The 20,789-nt window shown below is 43.2% G+C and overlaps 9 non-coding genes across 9 annotated transcripts; all 9 read right to left on the minus strand.

Moving 5' to 3' along the window:
- Window positions 1-1,674: 1,674 nt before the first annotated feature.
- LOC127214052 (small nucleolar RNA SNORD109A) lies at window positions 1,675-1,740 on the minus strand. Its single transcript, XR_007833773.1, has one exon. It is a non-coding gene; the product is annotated as a small nucleolar RNA SNORD109A (small nucleolar RNA).
- A 6,353-nt stretch (window positions 1,741-8,093) lies between these two features.
- On the minus strand, window positions 8,094-8,171 carry LOC127213970 (small nucleolar RNA SNORD115). Its single transcript, XR_007833696.1, has one exon. It is a non-coding gene; the product is annotated as a small nucleolar RNA SNORD115 (small nucleolar RNA).
- A 1,673-nt stretch (window positions 8,172-9,844) lies between these two features.
- LOC127214077 (small nucleolar RNA SNORD115) lies at window positions 9,845-9,923 on the minus strand. The gene has a single exon (XR_007833796.1). It is a non-coding gene; the product is annotated as a small nucleolar RNA SNORD115 (small nucleolar RNA).
- A 1,677-nt stretch (window positions 9,924-11,600) lies between these two features.
- LOC127214089 (small nucleolar RNA SNORD115) lies at window positions 11,601-11,679 on the minus strand. Its single transcript, XR_007833807.1, has one exon. It is a non-coding gene; the product is annotated as a small nucleolar RNA SNORD115 (small nucleolar RNA).
- Window positions 11,680-13,356: 1,677 nt separating this feature from the next.
- Window positions 13,357-13,435, minus strand: LOC127213965 (small nucleolar RNA SNORD115). Its single transcript, XR_007833692.1, has one exon. It is a non-coding gene; the product is annotated as a small nucleolar RNA SNORD115 (small nucleolar RNA).
- A 1,677-nt stretch (window positions 13,436-15,112) lies between these two features.
- LOC127213966 (small nucleolar RNA SNORD115) lies at window positions 15,113-15,191 on the minus strand. Its single transcript, XR_007833693.1, has one exon. It is a non-coding gene; the product is annotated as a small nucleolar RNA SNORD115 (small nucleolar RNA).
- Window positions 15,192-16,870: 1,679 nt separating this feature from the next.
- Window positions 16,871-16,949, minus strand: LOC127213955 (small nucleolar RNA SNORD115). The gene has a single exon (XR_007833683.1). It is a non-coding gene; the product is annotated as a small nucleolar RNA SNORD115 (small nucleolar RNA).
- A 1,678-nt stretch (window positions 16,950-18,627) lies between these two features.
- LOC127213969 (small nucleolar RNA SNORD115) lies at window positions 18,628-18,706 on the minus strand. The gene has a single exon (XR_007833695.1). It is a non-coding gene; the product is annotated as a small nucleolar RNA SNORD115 (small nucleolar RNA).
- A 1,678-nt stretch (window positions 18,707-20,384) lies between these two features.
- LOC127213980 (small nucleolar RNA SNORD115) lies at window positions 20,385-20,463 on the minus strand. The gene has a single exon (XR_007833706.1). It is a non-coding gene; the product is annotated as a small nucleolar RNA SNORD115 (small nucleolar RNA).
- Window positions 20,464-20,789: the final 326 nt, after the last annotated feature.

The raw sequence follows: 20,789 nt of genomic DNA on the forward strand, positions 1-20,789 counted from the left end.
TCATTTCTGTTTATATTTGGAAGTATTGGGATGATTGAAAATTAAGATTTTTATGGTATGAATGTCAATGATAAATTCTATTATTTTGTTATAGAATTTACTTATATTAACTAAGTTTAGTTTAATAAATGTTATTTAAGCTATCTTAAATAAAGTATATTAGTTTACTGTGCTTTTTAACAGTATATCTGTCAAACATGGTGGCACATAGGCAGACATGGTGCTGGAAAGATAGCTCAGAGTTCTACAACTGGATCATCAGATATCAGGAAAAAAGTGCCACAGCTTGAAGATCTGAGACATCAAATCCCATCCCTCAGTGTCACACTTCTTCCAACAAGGCCACACTTACTCCAACAAGGCCATTCCTTTTAATAGTGCTACTCTCTGGTGCTAAGCATTCAAGCAAATGAGTTATGGGCAGCATTCCTATTCAAACCATCATACTACAAAAGTATCATACATTAAATTTTCGCTCTCATTTGAATCCTTGTCCAGTTCTGAGGACACCAATCATTAAGCACCAAGTAAAATATCATCCTCTAGACAACATTCCCAAGAAACGTATCAACCAACATGCACTAGATTGATGCTGTATTTTACTCTCTGTTGAAATATAGAACACTTACACAAAATTACATATACTAAATTTCTACAACTCAATAAACTTACACCATCCAAAACCAGCAATTAACTAATAGAGATAAGATGTTTTAAGATCCCAGAATCCATTCAAATATCTTATATCTATGACTTATATACCATAGAAAACAATAAAATTGCATACATATTTCCATGTTGGAAAAAGAACAGTGACTTCATGTCAGCCTTCACTGATGAAACTAGAAGAAAAGAATACTATAATATGAACACAGACTCCTTATGAGCCATGGGTCTCTATTCTGGAACTGTAGTAAATAATCAAATAAGTACAGTGTGATATTTTTTCCCAACAACTTGATCTTAATAAATTTATCCAATATAAATTGCTAAAACCAAGTTCCTTAATTTTACACCATTTACATAATTTAGAAAATAGTAAAAATGAAAAGGAAAGAACAGAAACAACAAATATTCAATCATGAATCTTTGGATAAGGTTAAAATATCACAACAGTAAGCTCCAGTAAGACTGCAAAAGGATACCTTGGCATCAGATAGTTGCATACAGAACAATGCATAGAGTTGCTAAAGTTTATGGTTACTCACCTGTCTGATCTAAATTGAATTTTCAAGTCTTAGATCACTAAAACAATGAAAAAGAAATTGTCTTAAAAATACTCAACACTGATAGTAGCAGATTTAAAACCTATGTTTCATTATATATACCTAACAGGAAGGCAATATTATTTTTGAAATGCTAGTATGACTGTCAGTGTACATACCAGTTGCTTTTGCTTCCACATTTACATTTTTTTTTATCTGTTACATATTTCCTCAAAGAAAATGTCATCAGCTTTATTCTCAGTAAGAAAAAAAAACCAAAAAAAAAAAACCAAACAAACAAACAAACAAAAAAAACAATGCAAGTTTTGTGTCACCAGAAAAAATTGCACATTACCTTAATAGCTAGGAGATGAAACCCACACATAGTGGTCAGAAGACTTCACCAAGGCCTCATTAGGCAAAGGCAGGCTCTGAGAATCTTATTTGTCTTATTTGAGGGCTCATCTCTGGACCTCTGATTGTCATTTGTATGAGTTGTATACCATCTTCAGAGATTTGTTTTCATCATTGATTCAGACAAGTCATCTTTTAATAGATGGGTATTTGCACAGCCAGTCAAAACCTGAGCAAGCTTGTTTATTCTGTTTTGGAAAAAAGGAGAATATGACTGAGCAGTACACACTTTGCTTATTGTATGAACAAGGTACCTGTTAGCATTAGGAAAAGTGGCCAGGAAAAAAGAAACATCTGTGGACAGTTTTGAGATTGATTTTTATATGCCATACATCAAATCATCAGTGCATGATGCCAAGAACAGAAAGGCATTTAGCACCAGGATCCTGAATTGCATAAGGACCAGATAAGGACCAGCACACATAGACATGTATGACTAAAACATTAGCAAGGGCAAGGAAAGTACAAATGGCCACTCCACACACCCTATTACTTACTTATTTCACTGCCGTCACTAGCTATTTGGTATTTGAAATACAAGAAGGTCTTTAATTGATTCTGCATTTTCTTCTGCTATTTTTATTCTGTCTCATACCATTGAAATCCCAAAGAGAATGGCTGCCACAATGAATTATTCTACCAGCATGTGTGCTTCCTGAAGTCTTGGAGAGTGACCACTAAGTCACAAATGAAGAACTCAGTTAAGTATACCCAGAGCCACAGTATAAACCCAGAACTTTCTAGTTATTACCATGCCCAATTAACCTGAGAAGTGATATTTATATCTCCGATGTGCTTTAGGGTTGCAAATTTGGCAACTTCTTATGGGGAGTCTCCCAAGTTGGTAGCTTAGAAGCATTTAAAATGATGGACCTCTCCATTGCTAGTGTGATGGGAAGCATTTGTTAAAGAGTAGGCATGAAAGTTAATGGTAAATTCCTATATCCTTTTATACTAAAGGCTACCTCAAGATCATCCTGACTACAGCTATGCATAATCCCCCTTTATTTCTTGTCAGTTGTTTATGTCCAAATATCTTGGAATTTACTAATCAAGATAATTTGGATCTCCAATTCCTGACATGTAGGTCTAAGTGATAGATGAAATTCAGAAACTACCCCTAGCATGGGTGGTATGAGTCTAATGTCATTAGAACTAGACAGTAATTCTTAAATGTGTAGAAGCACCTTTGTCCTTTCTAAAGGCAAGCCACAGGCTTTATCTTTGTAGTTACCCGAGAGGTGTGCTGCTGTGGGGTTAAAGAGGGCATCTCAGTTCACTGAAAGACACAAGAGGAGACAGGGACCTAAGCAATGTTGGCTAGTCATTTAAGGATTACACAAGAGTAGGAAGTCACCCATGAAGGCAGGGATTGTAATGAGTTCACTAGACACAAGATAAATGATAAATGGGTGTTTTATTGGGAAACAATTTACACAGATAATAAAGAATCACCACAGTCTTTCTTTGCCCTTCTGGTCCCATCTGTGATGAAGGAGAGAGAGGAAAGAGAGAGAGAGAGAGGGAGAGAGAGAACCACCCTACATTTCCCTCCTTCTGGTTTTGCCCACACCTCAAGCCATGCCCAAAGGGGTGTGGCCACTAACACAAATACACCAGCAAGAATGAATGCCACTACATTTCCCCTTTTAGTCTAAAGAAGGAGGTTTAAGCCTGGTGCAAAAATATATGAACAATGGTAACAAATGTCATGTATATTACAGGAAAGGGAAAGATAAACATACACAAATTAAAACCTACTACCAGCAGGATAAAAGCATGACAGAGATTACTCTGATAGTAGCCCTAATCTGGAAAGCCTAAGTCTTGTCTATCTAAGATAAGAGAGGATATACTTATGACTATCTAGTCTTCAATCTTATCTAAGACCTGAGAAGGAAAATAACATTACTAGGGTAGGCGGGAAGTGCAAGCATGCAGCTTCCTAAAGGTGCAAGCAAAGACAGAAACAGCAGGCTACCTGGATAGTCACCCAAGGTCTCACAGCAATGACTGGGTGACCAACTTTGGCTAAAGCCTAATGTATCAGACAGACCATCTTAGAAGCAGGGAAATTGAAAAACTGCCTTACCCTGACTTGGCAAGTTTCAGCAGTCTTTATTTTCTGCTATTCCAGTTAGGAGAGCTTGTCCAAGGTCAGTGGTCAAGGTAAGGGCAGTTCTTTGCCCAAGAGGCCAGTAGCCAAAGAGAATACAAACTTCAGATAGAATGACATTGGTGCCCATCATACTCTCAGTAATAGATTGGTGCTGTCAGGAGCAATTGTGTCTCATGTCAACAGAGCACTAAATTATTAGCACATTTATATGTCATATTCTGCAGGTCTTTGAAGTGTTTGAAGATCAAATATCTATGACTAACCTCATAAGTATAAGAAGCATATATAACTAATCTGTAATTTTCAGAAACATATTACCCAATGGCTGAAGCATGCACGCTCGCGCGCACACACACGTAGAACTGAAATGTCTTGAGCAGAGGTAGAATTGTAAAGTGCAACATGATAAAATATCCTAAATTATATCAGTATACAAAATATCTTAAGCATATGTAGAAGCATATATACATGGAATATGATAAAGACAGTTTTATGTATGTGTACAAAACATCATAAACAGAAAGAAGACCCTACACTGTATGACAAATATACAAATTATCATAGAAGTTATCTATAGCTAATAGTTGCCAAAAATAGTTCACTAGAAGATATGTCAATCTACCTATATCACATCCCAACCATACCCTTACCATCCACACCCTTAAACTTTTCTAAAAGAGATAGCTGAGTCTGACCATCATCTTCCATACCCAACCCTATACAACTTAAAACCAATTCTAAGCAGGAGATAATATCCTTTTTACAGAGATGAAAATAAACAAACAAAACAAAACCAAAATACCCTTTAAGCCAACATTGGGGAAAGGAGGAATTGTTTTCTTAGAATTACTTCCTTCTGTAATGGGGTGACAGTGATTCTATGAGATCAAGTAGGAATAAAAAGCTAAACAATGGAGGAAAGCACGTGGGACTAGGAAGATTTAGTCAGGGGAGGAATAGATGAGAGAAAAGAGAGAGAGAGAGAGGCCATAAAAGAGGGAGCCATTATGGTTTTGAAGAGAAAACTGACTCTATAGAAATGTCTAGAGATCAAAACTCTGACAATTTGAACAACAGTGAAAAGGCTATCATAAATGCCCTTCCCTGATAATGAGACTGATGACTAACTTATCCACCATCATAGAGCCCCTCATGTAGTAGCTGATGGAAACAGAAGCATAAACCCACAGCTAAACACTGAGCTGAACTGGAATCCAGATGCAGAGAGGGAACACACGACCAGGCTACAGAAACCCACAGAGACCCGAACAAGGAGGAGCCAGTGGACCCCCAGACTGATAGCTGGGAATCCAGCATTGGATCTACTCTGACCCCCTGAACATAGGTCTCAGCTAGAAGGCCTGGCAAGTCTAAGGGACCTCTGACAGTGGAACTAGGATGTATGCTTGGTGCACAAAAGGACTTTGGGAGCACATTCCCCATGGAGAAATACTCCCTTAACTTAGAGGCACGAGAGAGGTCCTAGTCCCTACTCCAAATGACTTGACAGCTTTTGTTGACCCTTCCTGGAAATCACCACCCTCCCTGGGGAGTGGGGGGGATGGAATTGTGGTCAGGGGGCATGGGAGGGAGAGATAGGGAACTAGGATCAATATGTAAACTAAGAAAAAAATAAAAAAAATTAACAATGGTTAAGTCTCAAGAGGACTAGCTGTAACATTTGTAACTAGTCTCTGAATGACAGATGATGCTTGTCTGAAGTTCTTATCTGAAGCTCTTGCCATAGTGTTTAAGAAGGTGCAGCATCTCAGCTACCTAATCTGGAATTGTCTAGAACAGTATTCGTCCCAATCTGGTCCTAGAGTGTTGTTTACTAGTTCAAAGACATCAAGTTGAATCAAGTGGAATCAATAAAATGGGGTCCCATCTTCTTTCCAGAGAGTTCAATGATTGCTGTTAGGAAATTTTGTTGTTCACTTTGGAAGACTTCAACATTAATATCAACACAGAAAGTTTAACTTTTGTAGGTATGCATACTGGGAAAGGTAAAATTAAGGAGAGAAATTAGGGTTTTTGAGAGATATCAGTTTTGACAATAATAGTCTCTGGGTTTTGTTTTCTTTTGACTTATACCAATTGGCCTTTTTATATGAGATAGAAAGTCTGAATTTTATTTTAACAACATGCTTGAGTTTAGAGGAGGAGAACCAAATCTAACTCCAAAGCCAGCATTGGTTTTAGATGAATTGGGACTATTATCATAATGGGAAGTAAGGAGATATAGGCATTCAGGTAGAGAGATTTTACTATGAATAGATATTGGGACCATAAGTCAGATTCTCCTTTGTTTGATGATTCCTTCTGGATAGCTTAACCTTTCTTCTTTAGGCATCTACACATGCAATGTCTTTTGGCTTCTTGAAGATGGGTGTTTTCTGTTCTCCTGTAAAGATAAGAACAGAACACTCACCTGACCTTTGTGAGGTCTCCATACAACTTGTGGCATTTATCTTGATGGAAGACCTGTCATTTCTCCTCATCAAGAGGTTTCTCCTGTTCAAACCATGTCTTGATCAGCTTTGATGGTATCCACAGTTTTTCTTCTTCTGTAGAAACAAAGGTGAAATCCTTTCCCCAATATAGCACATATCCTGGCTTCCATGCTGAGGTCAACACGACCTTGAAGTACATCAGCTGATTTAGCTCAGAAGTTTTTCCTGTTGTCAAGTGTCTTTCAGTGGCTTTTTTTTTCATTTCTCATTAGCATTAAGAAAGTTTAAGGTTAGTAAAGTATTATGCAATCTGGATTGTGGGGTCTTGGTTTCCCCTGCCTGTTTACAGAGCATTCCTTTAAAGTGCAATTAGATCTCTCAACAACTGGTTGTACTGAAGGATTATGCGGTATACCAATAATATGCTTTATGTTAAAATATTTAAACAAATATTTCAGTTTACTAGAGACATACACTGGAGCATTGTCAGTTTTTATTTGTGAAGGTATACCCATAATGGCCATAACCTCTAATAGGTATGTAATAAAAGAATCAGCCCTTTCAGTGCTCAGGACAATTGTCCATTGACATCCTGAAAATGTGTATATTGTATGGTATACATATTGTAATTTTCCAAATTCTGCAAAGTGAAACACAATATTTGCAAAGTTTCATTTCTGTATATACATTTATGGTACTACCTGCTGGGAAAGGAGTTTGGTTATTGAAGGAAGAAGTAGGACATGGAGGAAAATATTTTTTTTTTCACTATTTCCTTATCTTGTTGCCACATGATAGAAAAATCATTTCTTTTAAACCATTGCTATTTACATGGTGTTTTTAAATAAATTCTGAGGCCCCTAGCTCACTTCCTATTAATAATTGCTCAATTTCATCACTGTCCTGTGCTAGAGGAACTGGCAGACGTTGTGACAAGTAGGCCAGAAGAAGTTGCTGCCCCAGTGGATATCAACCCACCAAGAAACTGCCTCTCATCAACATCAGATGAAACTGTGTACTTGTAGCATGGGCGTAGGGAGGTCCTAATATCGGAGGAAGGAAAGAGAGTTGAAAAGGACTTGCCAGCAGTGCCCTTCGAACACTAGGATACCGAAAATCATCCTATGGTTTACTAATCTAGTAAATTTTTGGAGTGATTGATCATCATGGAATCTGAGGTCTGCACTAAGGCCGTTCTGAGCTGCGATTTGTGCAAGTGTGTATTGAGAAACACTTCTGAGATAATGAGAACTTGAAACTCTTGCCCTGGAAGCCCCAATCTGGATGGTAATTAGAACTATTTTTAAAGGCAGGGAATAAGGTTCCATTCATTCTATCACAGACCTGTGCAATCCGAGGAACTGAGAATCCTGTCCGCAACCCCCCTGCAATAAATGCTTAGTTTTGTATGTCCCAATCCCCAGGTCTTCAAACTCTTGAAGTGAGTCCAGTTTGAGTATGACCCTGTCCAAATAGGTTTCAAAGAAGGGCGTCCCCCAAAGAAAGGCCGAGTTGGGTGCCCAACGGCTAAAATACCATGAGGTCTACAGAGGAAGGTGAGGACCCATGATCTGCAGAGTGTCACTCGATTAAGTAATTCTTTCCACTTACCATAATCCACATGTTACATGGTCAAGAAAGGCATCCCGATCACTGAAAGACAGGAGAGAAGAGTGGCCCATGAGCATTGTCTTGGGGGAGGGGTCGCAACCCTGAATAGTACAGAGTGAGACTCAAAGAGCCTTGGGAGTGATCATCGAGTTCACTCCTACAGAAGGGCACATGGAGTTCACTGGATTCCACAGAGCAGGAACACCATGCTGAGCCAAAGAGGGCCCGGGACTTGGCCTACAAGAAAGACCAAGTAGACTAGGCCTCCATTGGTGCCCCATTCTGTTCATCCGGCCTAGCGTAATCCTATTGAGCATGATTTTTATGTCATCACCTCTCTTCATGACATTGGTTTGTCATCATAGACCCAGGATATCAGACAGAACAGATCAATATGTTACTGTGACACAAACCATGTTGCTTACCAGGAGTGCCAAATCGACCAAGCTGAGGAACTGAAGAAATTTCAGCCAGCATTCTTCTCCTGCAAGAAATGAGTTTGCTCAGTTGGCTCTTATGGTGCACGTTTATGTGAGCAAAATGGGACCTGTAGAGCATTCAGCAACATGAAAACCCAGATATGAATCTCCAATGGTCCCCCAGCAGGGTAATTTGGCAACTTGCTTTTAAAATGCATGGCAAAATTAAGAAAAAAAACTAAGTGATGACTACCAGTCTGCCCACCTTCCCATGTCATTTGACGCTAAGAAAAATTCACCCTGAATCCTACTGTCACACTCTACATTAGAAACAAGAGTTTTGGCAAGTTAAACAGCAGGGCCTTTTTAAACATGTCATCTTGTGACCTCTGAACGGTTCCTGACTAGGTCCACAACCTGGTATGCATTTGTGATTGCCAGGCAAATTCTCATTACCCACTGGAAATCACAGACTATTGTGCAGGACAGGATCCCTACTCACTCCTTACTTAATTGGACCTACCCAGTCTACAAGAGGTGCCAGGTCTTGGTGTCTGGAGACATTCTCCCTCACTAGAGCCATGCTAGTTTTGCACTTCACTGTGCCATGCACGTACAAATATAACAACAATGCCAGAGCCGTGTGGCCAGTAGGCCAGAAGAAGTTGCTGCCCCAGTGGATATCAACCCACCAAGAAACTGCCTCTCATCAACATCACATGAAACTGTGTACTTGTAGCATGGGCGTTGGGAGGCAGGAAAATGCCACTGATATCAGGGGAAGGAAAGAGAGTAGAAAAGGACTTGCCGGCAGTGCCCTTCCAGCACTGAAAGTCATCCTATGGTTTACTAATCTAGTAAATTATCAGAGTGATTAATCATCATGGAATCTGAGGTCTGCACTAAGGCCGTTGTGAGCTGCAATTTGTGCAAGTGTGTATCATGAAACACTTCTGAGGTAATGAGGACTTGAAACTCTTGCCCTGGAAGCCCCAATCTGGATGGTAACTAGAACAATTTTTAAAGGCAGGAAATAACGTTCCCTTCATTCAATCACAGAGCTGTGCAATCCAAGGAACTGAGAATCATGTCCGCAACCCCCCTCCAATAAATGCTTAGTTTGGTATGTCCCAATGCCCAGGTTTTCAAACACTTGAAGTGAGTGCAGTTTGAGTATGTCCTTGTCCACATAGGTTGCAGAGAAGGGCATCCCCCAAAGAAAGGCCATGTTGGGTGCCCAACGGCTAAAATACCATGAGGTCTAAAGTGGAAGGTGAGGACCCATGATCTGCAGAGTGTCACTCGATTAAGTAATTCTTTCCACTTACAATAATCCACATGGCACATGGTCAAGGAAGGCATCATGATCACTGAAAGACAGGAGAGAAGAGTGGCCCATGAGCATTGTCTTGGGGGGGGGGGGAGTCGCAACCCTGAATAGTACAGAGCTAGACTCAAAGAGCCTTGGGAGTGAACATCGAGTTCACTCCTACAGAAGGACACATGAAGTTCACTGGATTCCACAGAGCAGGAACACCATGCTGAGCCAATGTGGGCCTGGGACTTGGCCTACAAGAAAGACCAAGTAGACTAGGCCTCCATTGGTGCCCCATTGTGTTTAAAGGGCCTCAGCGTAATCCTATTGAGCATGATTTTTATGTCATCACCTCTCTTCATGACATTGGTTTGTCATCATAGACCCAGGATATCAGACAGAACAGATCAATATGTTACTGTGACACAATCCATGTTGCTTACCAGGAGTGCCAAGTCGAACATAATGAGGAACTGAAAAATTTCAGCCAGAATTCTTCTCCTGCAAGAAATGAGTTTGCTCAGTTGGCTCTTATGGTGCACGTTTATGTGAGCAAAATGGGACCTGTGGAGCATCCAGCAACATGAAAACCCAGATATGAATCCCCAATGGTCCCCCAGCAGGGTAATTTGGCCACTTGCTTTTAAAATGCATGGCAAAGTTAAGAAAAAAAACTAAATGATGGCTACCAGTCTGCCCACCCTCCCCATGTCATTTGACGCTAACAAAAATTTACCCTGAAACCTACTGTCACACTCTACATTAGAAACAAGAGTTTTGGCAAGTTAAACAGCAGGGCCTTTTTTAACATGTCATCTTGTGACCTCTGAACGGTTCCTGACTAGGTCCACAACCTGGTATGCATTTGTGATTGCCAGGAAAATTCTCATTACCCTCTGGAAATCACAGACAATTGTGCAGGACAGGATCCCTACTCACTCAGTATTTAATTGGACCTACCCAGCCTACAAGGGGTGCCAGGTCTTGGTGTCTGGAGACATTCTCCCTCACTAGAGCCATGCTAGTTTTGCACTTCAGTGTGCCGTGCACGTACAAATATAACAACAATGCCAGAGCCTTGTGGCCAGTAGGCCAGAAGAAGTTGCTGCCCCAGTGGATATCAACCCACCAAGAAACTGCCTCTCATCAACATCACATGAAACTGTGTAGTTGTAGCATGGGCGTTGGGAGGCAGGACAATGCCACTAATATCCGGGGAAGGAAAGAGAGTAGAAAAGGTCTTGCCGGCAGTGCCCTTCCAGCACTAGGATACTGAAAGTCATCCTATGGTTTACTAATCTAGTAAATTATCAGAGTGATTGATCATCATGGAATCTGAGGTCTGCACTAAGGCCGTTCTGAGCTACGATTTGTGCAAGTGTGTATAATGAAACACTTGTGAGGTAATGAGAACTTGAAACTCTTGCCCTGGAAGGCCCAATCTGGATGGTAACTAGAACTATTTTGAAAGGCAGGGAATAAGGTTCCATTCATGCTATCACAGAGCTGTGCAATCCGAGGAACTCAGAATCCTGTCTGCAACCCCCCTGCAATAAATGCTTAGTTTGGTATGTCCCAATCCCCAGGTCTTCAAACTCTTGAAGTGAGTGCAGTTTGAGTATGTCCCTGTCCACATAGGTTTCAGAGTAGGGCATCCCCCAAAGAAAGGCCGTGTTGGGTGCCCAATGGCTAAAATACCGTCAGGTCTACAGTGGAAGGTGAGGACCCATGATCTGCAGAGTGTCAGGCGATTAAGTAATGCTTTCCACTTACCATAATCCACATGGCACATGGTCAAGGAAGGCATGCCGATCACTGAAAGACAGGAGAGAAGAGTGGCCCATGAGCATTGTCTTGGGGGTGGGGTCGCAACCCTGAATAGTACAGAGTGAGACTCAAAGAGCCTTGGGAGTGAACATCGAGTTCACTCCTACAGAAGGGCACATGGAGTTCACTGGATTCCACAGAGCAGGAACACCATGCTGAGCCAATGAGGGCCTGGGACTTGGCCTACAAGAAAGACCAAGTAGACTCGGCCTCCATTGGTGCCCCATTCTGTTCAACGGGCCTCAGCGTAATCCTATTGAGCATGATTTTTATGTCATCACCTCTCTTCATGACATTGGTTTGTCATCATAGACCCAGGATATCAACAGAACAGATCAATATGTTACTGTGACACAAACCATGTTGCTTACCAGGAGCGCCAAATCGACCAAGCTGAGGAACTGAAGAAATTTCAGCCAGCGTTCTTCTCCTGCAAGAAATGAGTTTGCTCAGTTGGCTCTTATGGTGCACGTTTATGTGAGCAAAATGGGACCTGTGGAGCATCCAGCAACATGAAAACCCAGATATGAATCCCCAATGGTCCCCCAGCAGGGTAATTTGGCCACTTGCTTTTAAAATGCATGGCAAAGTTAAGAAAAAAAAATAAATGATGGCTACCAGTCTGCCCACCCTCCCCATGTCATTTGACGCTAAGAAAAATTCACCCTGAATCCTGCTGTCACACTCTACATTAGAAACAAGAGTTTTGGCAAGTTAAACAGCAGGGCCTTTTTAAACATGTCACGTTTTGACCCCTGAACGGTTCCTGACTAGGTCCACAACCTGGTATGCATTTGTGATTGCCAGGAAAATTCTCATTACCCTCTGGAAATCACAGACAATTGTGCAGGACAGGATCCCTACTCACTCCTTACTTAATTGGACCTACCCAGCCTACAAGATGTGCTAGGTATTGGTGTCTGGAGACATTCTCCCTCACTAGAGCCATGCTAGTTTTGCACTTCAGTGTGCCATGCACATACAAATATAACAACAATGCTAGAGCCTTGTGGCCAGTAGGCCAGAAGAAGTTGCTGCCCCAGTGGATATCAACCCACCAAGAACCTGCCTCTCATCAACATCAGATGAAACTGTGTACTTGTAGCATGGGCGTTGGGAGGCAGGACAATGCCACTGATATCAGGGGAAGGAAAGAGAGTAGAAAAGGTCTTGCCGGCAGTGCCCTTCCAGCACTAGGATACTGAAAGTCATCCTATGGTTTACTAATCTAGTAAATTATCAGAGTGATTGATCATCATGGAATCTGAGGTCTGCACTAAGGCCGTTCTGAGCTGCTATTTGTGCAAGTGTGTATCATGAAACACTTCTGAGGTAATGAGAACTTGAAACTCTTGCCCTGGAAGGCCCAATCTGGATGGTAACGAGAACTATTTTTAAAGGCAGGGAATAAGGTTCCATTCATGCTATCACAGAGCTGTGCAATCCGAGGAACTCAGAATCCTGTCTGCAACCCCCCTGCAATAAATGCTTAGTTTGGTATGTCCCAATCCCCAGGTCTTCAAACTCTTGAAGTGAGTGCAGTTTGAGTATGTCCCTGTCCACATAGGTTTCAGAGTAGGGCATCCCCCAAAGAAAGGCCGTGTTGGGTTCCCAACGGCTAAAATACCATGAGGTCTACAGTGGAAGGTGAGGACCCATGATCTGCAGAGTGTCAGGCGATTAAGTAATGCTTTCCACTTACCATAATCCACATGGCACATGGTCAAGGAAGGCATGCCGATCACTGAAAGACAGGAGAGAAGAGTGGCCCATGAGCATTGTCTTGGGGGTGGGGTCGCAACCCTGAATAGTACAGAGTGAGACTCAAAGAGCCTTGGGAGTGAACATCGAGTTCACTCCTACAGAAGGGCACATGGAGTTCACTGGATTCCACAGAGCAGGAACACCATGCTGAGCCAATGAGGGCCTGGGACTTGGCCTACAATAAAGACCAAGTAGACTAGGCCTCCACTGGTGCCCCATTCTGTTCAACGGGCCTCAGCGTAATCCTATTGAGCATGAGTTTTATGTCATCACCTCTCTTCATGACATTGGTTTGTCATCATAGACCCAGGATATCAACAGAACAGATCAATATGTTACTGTGACACAAACCATGTTGCTTACCAGGAGCGCCAAATCGACCAAGCTGAGAAACTGAAGAAATTTCAGCCAGCGTTCTTCTCCTGCAAGAAATGAGTTTGCTCAGTTGGCTCTTATGGTGCACGTTTATGTGAGCAAAATGGGACCTGTGGAGCATCCAGCAACATGAAAACCCAGATATGAATCCCCAATGGTCCCCCAGCAGGGTAATTTGGCCACTTGCTTTTAAAATGCATGGCAAAGTTAAGAAAAAAAACTAAATGATGGCTACCAGTCTGCCCACCCTCCCCATGTCATTTGACGCTAAGAAAAATTCACCCTGAATCCTACTGTCACACTCTACATTAGAAACAAGAGTTTTGGCAAGTTAAACAGCAGGGCCTTTTTAAACATGTCATCTTGTGACCTCTGAACGGTTCCTGACTAGGTCCACAACCTGGAATGCATTTGTGATTGCCAGGAAAATTCTCATTACCCTCTGGAAATCACAGACAATTGTGCAGGACAGGATCCCTACTCACTCCTTACTTAATTGGACCTACCCAGCCTACAAGAGGTGCCAGGTCTTGGTGTCTGGAGACATTCTCCCTCACTAGAGCCATGCTAGTTTTGCACTTCAGTGTGCCGTGCACGTACAAATATAACAACAATGCCAGAGCCTTGTGGCCAGTAGGCCAGAAGAAGTTGCTGCCCCAGTGGATATCAACCCACCAAGAAACTGCCTCTCATCAACATCACATGAAACTGTGTACTTGTAGCATGGGCGTTGGGAGGCAGGACAATGCCACTGATATCAGGGGAAGGAAAGAGAGTAGAAAAGGACGTGCCGGCAGTGCCCTTCCAGCACTAGGATACTGAAAGTCATCCTATGGTTTACTTATCTAGTAAATTATCAGAGTGATTGATCATCATGGAATCTGAGGTCTGCACTAAGGCCGTTCTGAGCTGCAATTTGTGCAAGTGTGTATCGTGAAACACTTCTGAGGTAATGAGAACTTGAAACTCTTGCCCTGGAAGCCCCAATCTGGATGGTAACTAGAACTATTTTTAAAGGCAGGGAATAAGGTTCCATTCATTATATCACAGAGCTGTGCAATCCGAGGAACTGAGAATCCTGTCCGCAACACCCCTGCAAGAAATGCTTAGTTTGGTATGTCCCAATCCCCAGGTCTTCAAACTCTTGAAGTGAGTGCAGTTTGAGTATGTCCCTGTCCACATAGGTTTCAGAGTAGGGCATCTCGCAAAGAAAGGCTGTGTTGGGTGCCCAATGGCTAAAATACCGTGAGGTGTACAGTGGAAGGTGAGGACCCATGATCTGCAGAGTGTCAGGCGATTAAGTAATGCTTTCCACTTACCATAATCCACATGGCACATGGTCAAGGAAGGCATGCCGATCACTGAAAGACAGGAGAGAAGAGTGGCCCATGAGCATTGTCTTGGGGGTGGGGTCGCAACCCTGAATAGTACAGAGTGAGACTCAAAGAGCCTTGGGAGTGAACATCGAGTTCACTCCTACAGAAGGGCACATGGAGTTCACTGGATTCCACAGAGCAGGAACACCATGCTGAGCCAATGAGGGCCTGGGACTTGGCCTACAATAAAGACCAAGTAGACTAGGCCTCCACTGGTGCCCCATTCTGTTCAACGGGCCTCAGCGTAATCCTATTGAGCATGAGTTTTATGTCATCACCTCTCTTCATGACATTGGTTTGTCATCATAGACCCAGGATATCAACAGAACAGATCAATATGTTACTGTGACACAAACCATGTTGCTTACCAGGAGCGCCAAATCGACCAAGCTGAGAAACTGAAGAAATTTCAGCCAGCGTTCTTCTCCTGCAAGAAATGAGTTTGCTCAGTTGGCTCTTATGGTGCACGTTTATGTGAGCAAAATGGGACCTGTGGAGCATCCAGCAACATGAAAACCCAGATATGAATCCCCAATGGTCCCCCAGCAGGGTAATTTGGCCACTTGCTTTTAAAATGCATGGCAAAGTTAAGAAAAAAAACTAAATGATGGCTACCAGTCTGCCCACCCTCCCCATGTCATTTGACGCTTAGAAAAATTCACCCTGAATCCTACTGTCACACTCTACATTAGAAACAAGAGTTTTGGCAAGTTAAACAGCAGGGCCTTTTTAAACATGTCATCTTGTGACCTCTGAACGGTTCCTGACTAGGTCCACAACCAGGAATGCATTTGTGATTGCCAGGAAAATTCTCATTACCCTCTGGAAATCACAGACAATTGTGCAGGACAGGATCCCTACTCACTCCTTACTTAATTGGACCTACCCAGCCTACAAGGTTTGCCAGGTCTTGGTGTCTGGAGACATTCTCCCTCACTAGAGCCATGCTAGTTTTGCACTTCAGTGTGCCATGCACGTACAAATATAACAACAATGCCAGAGCCTTTTGGCCAGTAGGCCAGAAGAAGTTGCTGCCCCAGTGGATATCAACCCACCAAGAAACTGCCTCTCATCAACATCACATGAAACTGTGTACTTGTAGCATGGGCGTTGGGAGGCAGGACAATGCCACTGATATCAGGGGAAGGAAAGAGAGTAGAAAAGGACGTGCCGGCAGTGCCCTTCCAGCACTAGGATACTGAAAGTCATCCTATGGTTTACTTATCTAGTAAATTATCAGAGTGATTGATCATCATGGAATCTGAGGTCTGCACTAAGGCCGTTCTGAGCTGCAATTTGTGCAAGTGTGTATCATGAAACACTTCTGAGGTAATGAGAACTTGAAACTCTTGCCCTGGAAGCCCCAATCTGGATGGTAACTAGAACTATTTTTAAAGGCAGGGAATATGGTTCCATTCATTCTATCACAGAGCTGTGCAATCCGAGGAACTGAGAATCCTGTCTGCAACCCCCCCCTGCAATAAATGATTAGTTTGGTATGTCCCAATCCCCAGGTCTTCAAACTCTTGAAGTGAGTGCAGTTTGAGTATGTCCCTGTCCACATAGGTTTCAGAGTAGGGCATCCCCCAAAGAAAGGCCGTGTTGGGTGCCCAATGGCTAAAATACCTTGAGGTCTACAGTGGAAGGTGAGGACCCATGATCTGCAGAGTGTCAGGCGATTAAGTAAAGCTTTCCACTTACCATAATCCACATGGCACATGGTCAAGGAAGGCATGCCGATCACTGAAAGACAGGAGAGAAGAGTGGCCCATGAGCATTGTCTTGGGGGTGGGGTCGCAACCCTGAATAATACAGAGTGAGACTCAAAGAGCCTTGGGAGTGAACATCAAGTTCACTCCTACAGAAGGGCACATGGAGTTCACTGGATTCCACAGAGCAGGAACAGCATGCTGAGCCAATGAGGGCCTGGGACTTGGCCTACAAGAAAGACCAAGTAGACTAGGCCTCCATTGGTGCCCCATTCTGTTCAACGGGCCTCAGCGTAATCCTATTGAGCATGATTTTTATGTCATCACCTCTCTTCATGACATTGGTTTGTCATCATAGACCCAGGATATCAGACAGAACAGATCAATATGTTACTGTGACACAAACCATGTTGCTTCCCAGGAGTGCCAAATCGACCAAGCTGAGGAACTGAAGAAATTTCATTCAGCGTTCTTCTCCTGCAAGAAATGAGTTTGCTCAGTTGGCTCTTATGGTGCACGTTTATGTGAGCAAAATGGGACCTGTGGAGCATCTAGCAACATGAAAACCCAGATATGAATCCCCAATGGTCCCCCAGCAGGGTAATTTGGCCACTTGCTTTTAAAATGCATGGCAAAGTTAAGAAAAAAAAATAAATGATGGCTACCAGTCTGCCCACCCTCCCCATGTCATTTGACGCTAACAAAAATTCACCCTGAATCCTACTGTCACACTCTACATTAGAAACAAGAGTTTTGGCAAGTTAAACAGCAGGGCCTTTTTAAACATGTCATCTTGTGACCTCTGAACGGTTCCTGACTAGGTCCACAACCTGGTATGCATTTGTGATTGCCAGGAAAATTCCCATTACCCTCTGGAAATCACAGACAATTGTGCAGGACAGGATCCCTACTCACTCCTTACTTAATTGGACCTACCCAGCCTACAAGGGTTGCCAGGTCTTGGTGTCTGGAGACATTCTCCCTCACCAGAGCCATGCTAGTTTTGCACTTCAGTGTGCCATGCACGTACAAATAAAACAACAATGCCAGAGCCTTGTGGCCAGTAGGCCAGAAGAAGTTGCTGCCCCAGTGGATATCAACCCACCAAGAACCTGCCTCTCATCAACATCAGATGAAACTGTGTACTTGTAGCATGGGCGTTGGGAGGCAGGACAATGCCACTGATATCAGGGGAAGGAAAGAGAGTAGAAAAGGTCTTGCCGGCAGTGCCCTTCCAGCACTAGGATACTGAAAGTCATCCTATGGTTTACTAATCTAGTAAATTATCAGAGTGATTGATCATCATGGAATCTGAGGTCTGCACTAAGGCCGTTCTGAGCTGCTATTTGTGCAAGTGTGTATCATGAAACACTTCTGAGGTAATGAGGACTTGAAACTCTTGCCGTGGAAGGCCCAATCTGGATGGTAACTAGAACTATTTTTAAAGGCAGGGAATATGGTTCCATTCATTCTATCACAGAGCTGTGCAATCCGAGGAACTGAGAATCCTGTCTGCAACCCCCCTGCAATAAATGATTAGTTTGGTATGTCCCAATCCCCAGGTCTTCAAACTCTTGAAGTGAGTGCAGTTTGAGTATGTCCCTGTCCACATAGGTTTCAGAGTAGGGCATCCCCCAAAGAAAGGCCGTGTTGGGTGCCCAATGGCTAAAATACCTTGAGGTCTACAGTGGAAGGTGAGGACCCATGATCTGCAGAGTGTCAGGCGATTAAGTAATGCTTTCCACTTACCATAATCCACATGGCACATGGTCAAGGAAGGCATGCCGATCACTGAAAGACAGGAGAGAAGAGTGGCCCATGAGCATTGTCTTGGGGGTGGGGTCGCAACCCTGAATAATACAGAGTGAGACTCAAAGAGCCTTGGGAGTGAACATCAAGTTCACTCCTACAGAAGGGCACATGGAGTTCACTGGATTCCACAGAGCAGGAACAGCATGCTGAGCCAATGAGGGCCTGGGACTTGGCCTACAAGAAAGACCAAGTAGACTAGGCCTCCATTGGTGCCCCATTCTGTTCAACGGGCCTCAGCGTAATCCTATTGAGCATGATTTTTATGTCATCACCTCTCTTCATGACATTGGTTTGTCATCATAGACCCAGGATATCAGACAGAACAGATCAATATGTTACTGTGACACAAACCATGTTGCTTCCCAGGAGTGCCAAATCGACCAAGCTGAGGAACTGAAGAAATTTCATCCAGCGTTCTTCTCCTGCAAGAAATGAGTTTGCTCAGTTGGCTCTTATGGTGCACGTTTATGTGAGCAAAATGGGACCTGTGGAGCATCCAGCAACATGAAAACCCAGATATGAATCCCCAATGGTCCCCCAGCAGGGTAATTTGGCCACTTGCTTTTAAAATGCATGGCAAAGTTAAGAAAAAAAAATAAATGATGGCTACCAGTCTGCCCACCCTCCCCATGTCATTTGACGCTAACAAAAATTCACCCTGAATCCTACTGTCACACTCTACATTAGAAACAAGAGTTTTGGCAAGTTAAACAGCAGGGCCTTTTTAAACATGTCATCTTGTGACCTCTGAACGGTTCCTGACTAGGTCCACAACCTGGTATGCATTTGTGATTGCCAGGAAAATTCCCATTACCCTCTGGAAATCACAGACAATTGTGCAGGACAGGATCCCTACTCACTCCTTACTTAATTGGACCTACCCAGCCTACAAGGGTTGCCAGGTCTTGGTGTCTGGAGACATTCTCCCTCACCAGAGCCATGCTAGTTTTGCACTTCAGTGTGCCATGCACGTACAAATAAAACAACAATGCCAGAGCCTTGTGGCCAGTAGGCCAGAAGAAGTTGCTGCCCCAGTGGATATCAACCCACCAAGAACCTGCCTCTCATCAACATCAGATGAAACTGTGTACTTGTAGCATGGGCGTTGGGAGGCAGGACAATGCCACTGATATCAGGGGAAGGAAAGAGAGTAGAAAAGGTCTTGCCGGCAGTGCCCTTCCAGCACTAGGATACTGAAAGTCATCCTATGGTTTACTAATCTAGTAAATTATCAGAGTGATTGATCATCATGGAATCTGAGGTCTGCACTAAGGCCGTTCTGAGCTGCTATTTGTGCAAGTGTGTATCATGAAACACTTCTGAGGTAATGAGGACTTGAAACTCTTGCCGTGGAAGGCCCAATCTGGATGGTAACTAGAACTATTTTTAAAGGCAGGGAATATGGTTCCATTCATTCTATCACAGAGCTGTGCAATCCGAGGAACTGAGAATCCTGTCTGCAACCCCCCTGCAATAAATGATTAGTTTGGTATGTCCCAATCCCCAGGTCTTCAAACTCTTGAAGTGAGTGCAGTTTGAGTATGTCCCTGTCCACATAGGTTTCAGAGTAGGGCATCCCCCAAAGAAAGGCCGTGTTGGGTGCCCAATGGCTAAAATACCTTGAGGTCTACAGTGGAAGGTGAGGACCCATGATCTGCAGAGTGTCAGGCGATTAAGTAATGCTTTCCACTTACCATAATCCACATGGCACATGGTCAAGGAAGGCATGCCGATCACTGAAAGACAGGAGAGAAGAGTGGCCCATGAGCATTGTCTTGGGGGTGGGGTCGCAACCCTGAATAATACAGAGTGAGACTCAAAGAGCCTTGGGAGTGAACATCAAGTTCACTCCTACAGAAGGGCACATGGAGTTCACTGGATTCCACAGAGCAGGAACAGCATGCTGAGCCAATGAGGGCCTGGGACTTGGCCTACAAGAAAGACCAAGTAGACTAGGCCTCCATTGGTGCCCCATTCTGTTCAACGGGCCTCAGCGTAATCCTATTGAGCATGATTTTTATGTCATCACCTCTCTTCATGACATTGGTTTGTCATCATAGACCCAGGATATCAGACAGAACAGATCAATATGTTACTGTGACACAAACCATGTTGCTTACCAGGAGTGCCAAATCGACCAAGCTGAGGAACTGAAGAAATTTCATCCAGCGTTCTTCTCCTGCAAGAAATGAGTTTGCTCAGTTGGCTCTTATGGTGCACGTTTATGTGAGCAAAATGGGACCTGTGGAGCATCCAGCAACAAGAAAACCCAGATATGAATCCCCAATGGTCCCCCAGCAGGGTAATTTGGCCACTTGCTTTTAAAATGCATGGCAAAGTTAAGAAAAAAAACTAAATGATGGCTACCAGTCTGCCCACCCTCCCCATGT

This window comes from Phodopus roborovskii, unplaced genomic scaffold (assembly GCF_943737965.1).
Source record: "Phodopus roborovskii unplaced genomic scaffold, PHOROB, whole genome shotgun sequence".
Classification (NCBI taxonomy): Eukaryota; Metazoa; Chordata; class Mammalia; order Rodentia; family Cricetidae; genus Phodopus; species Phodopus roborovskii.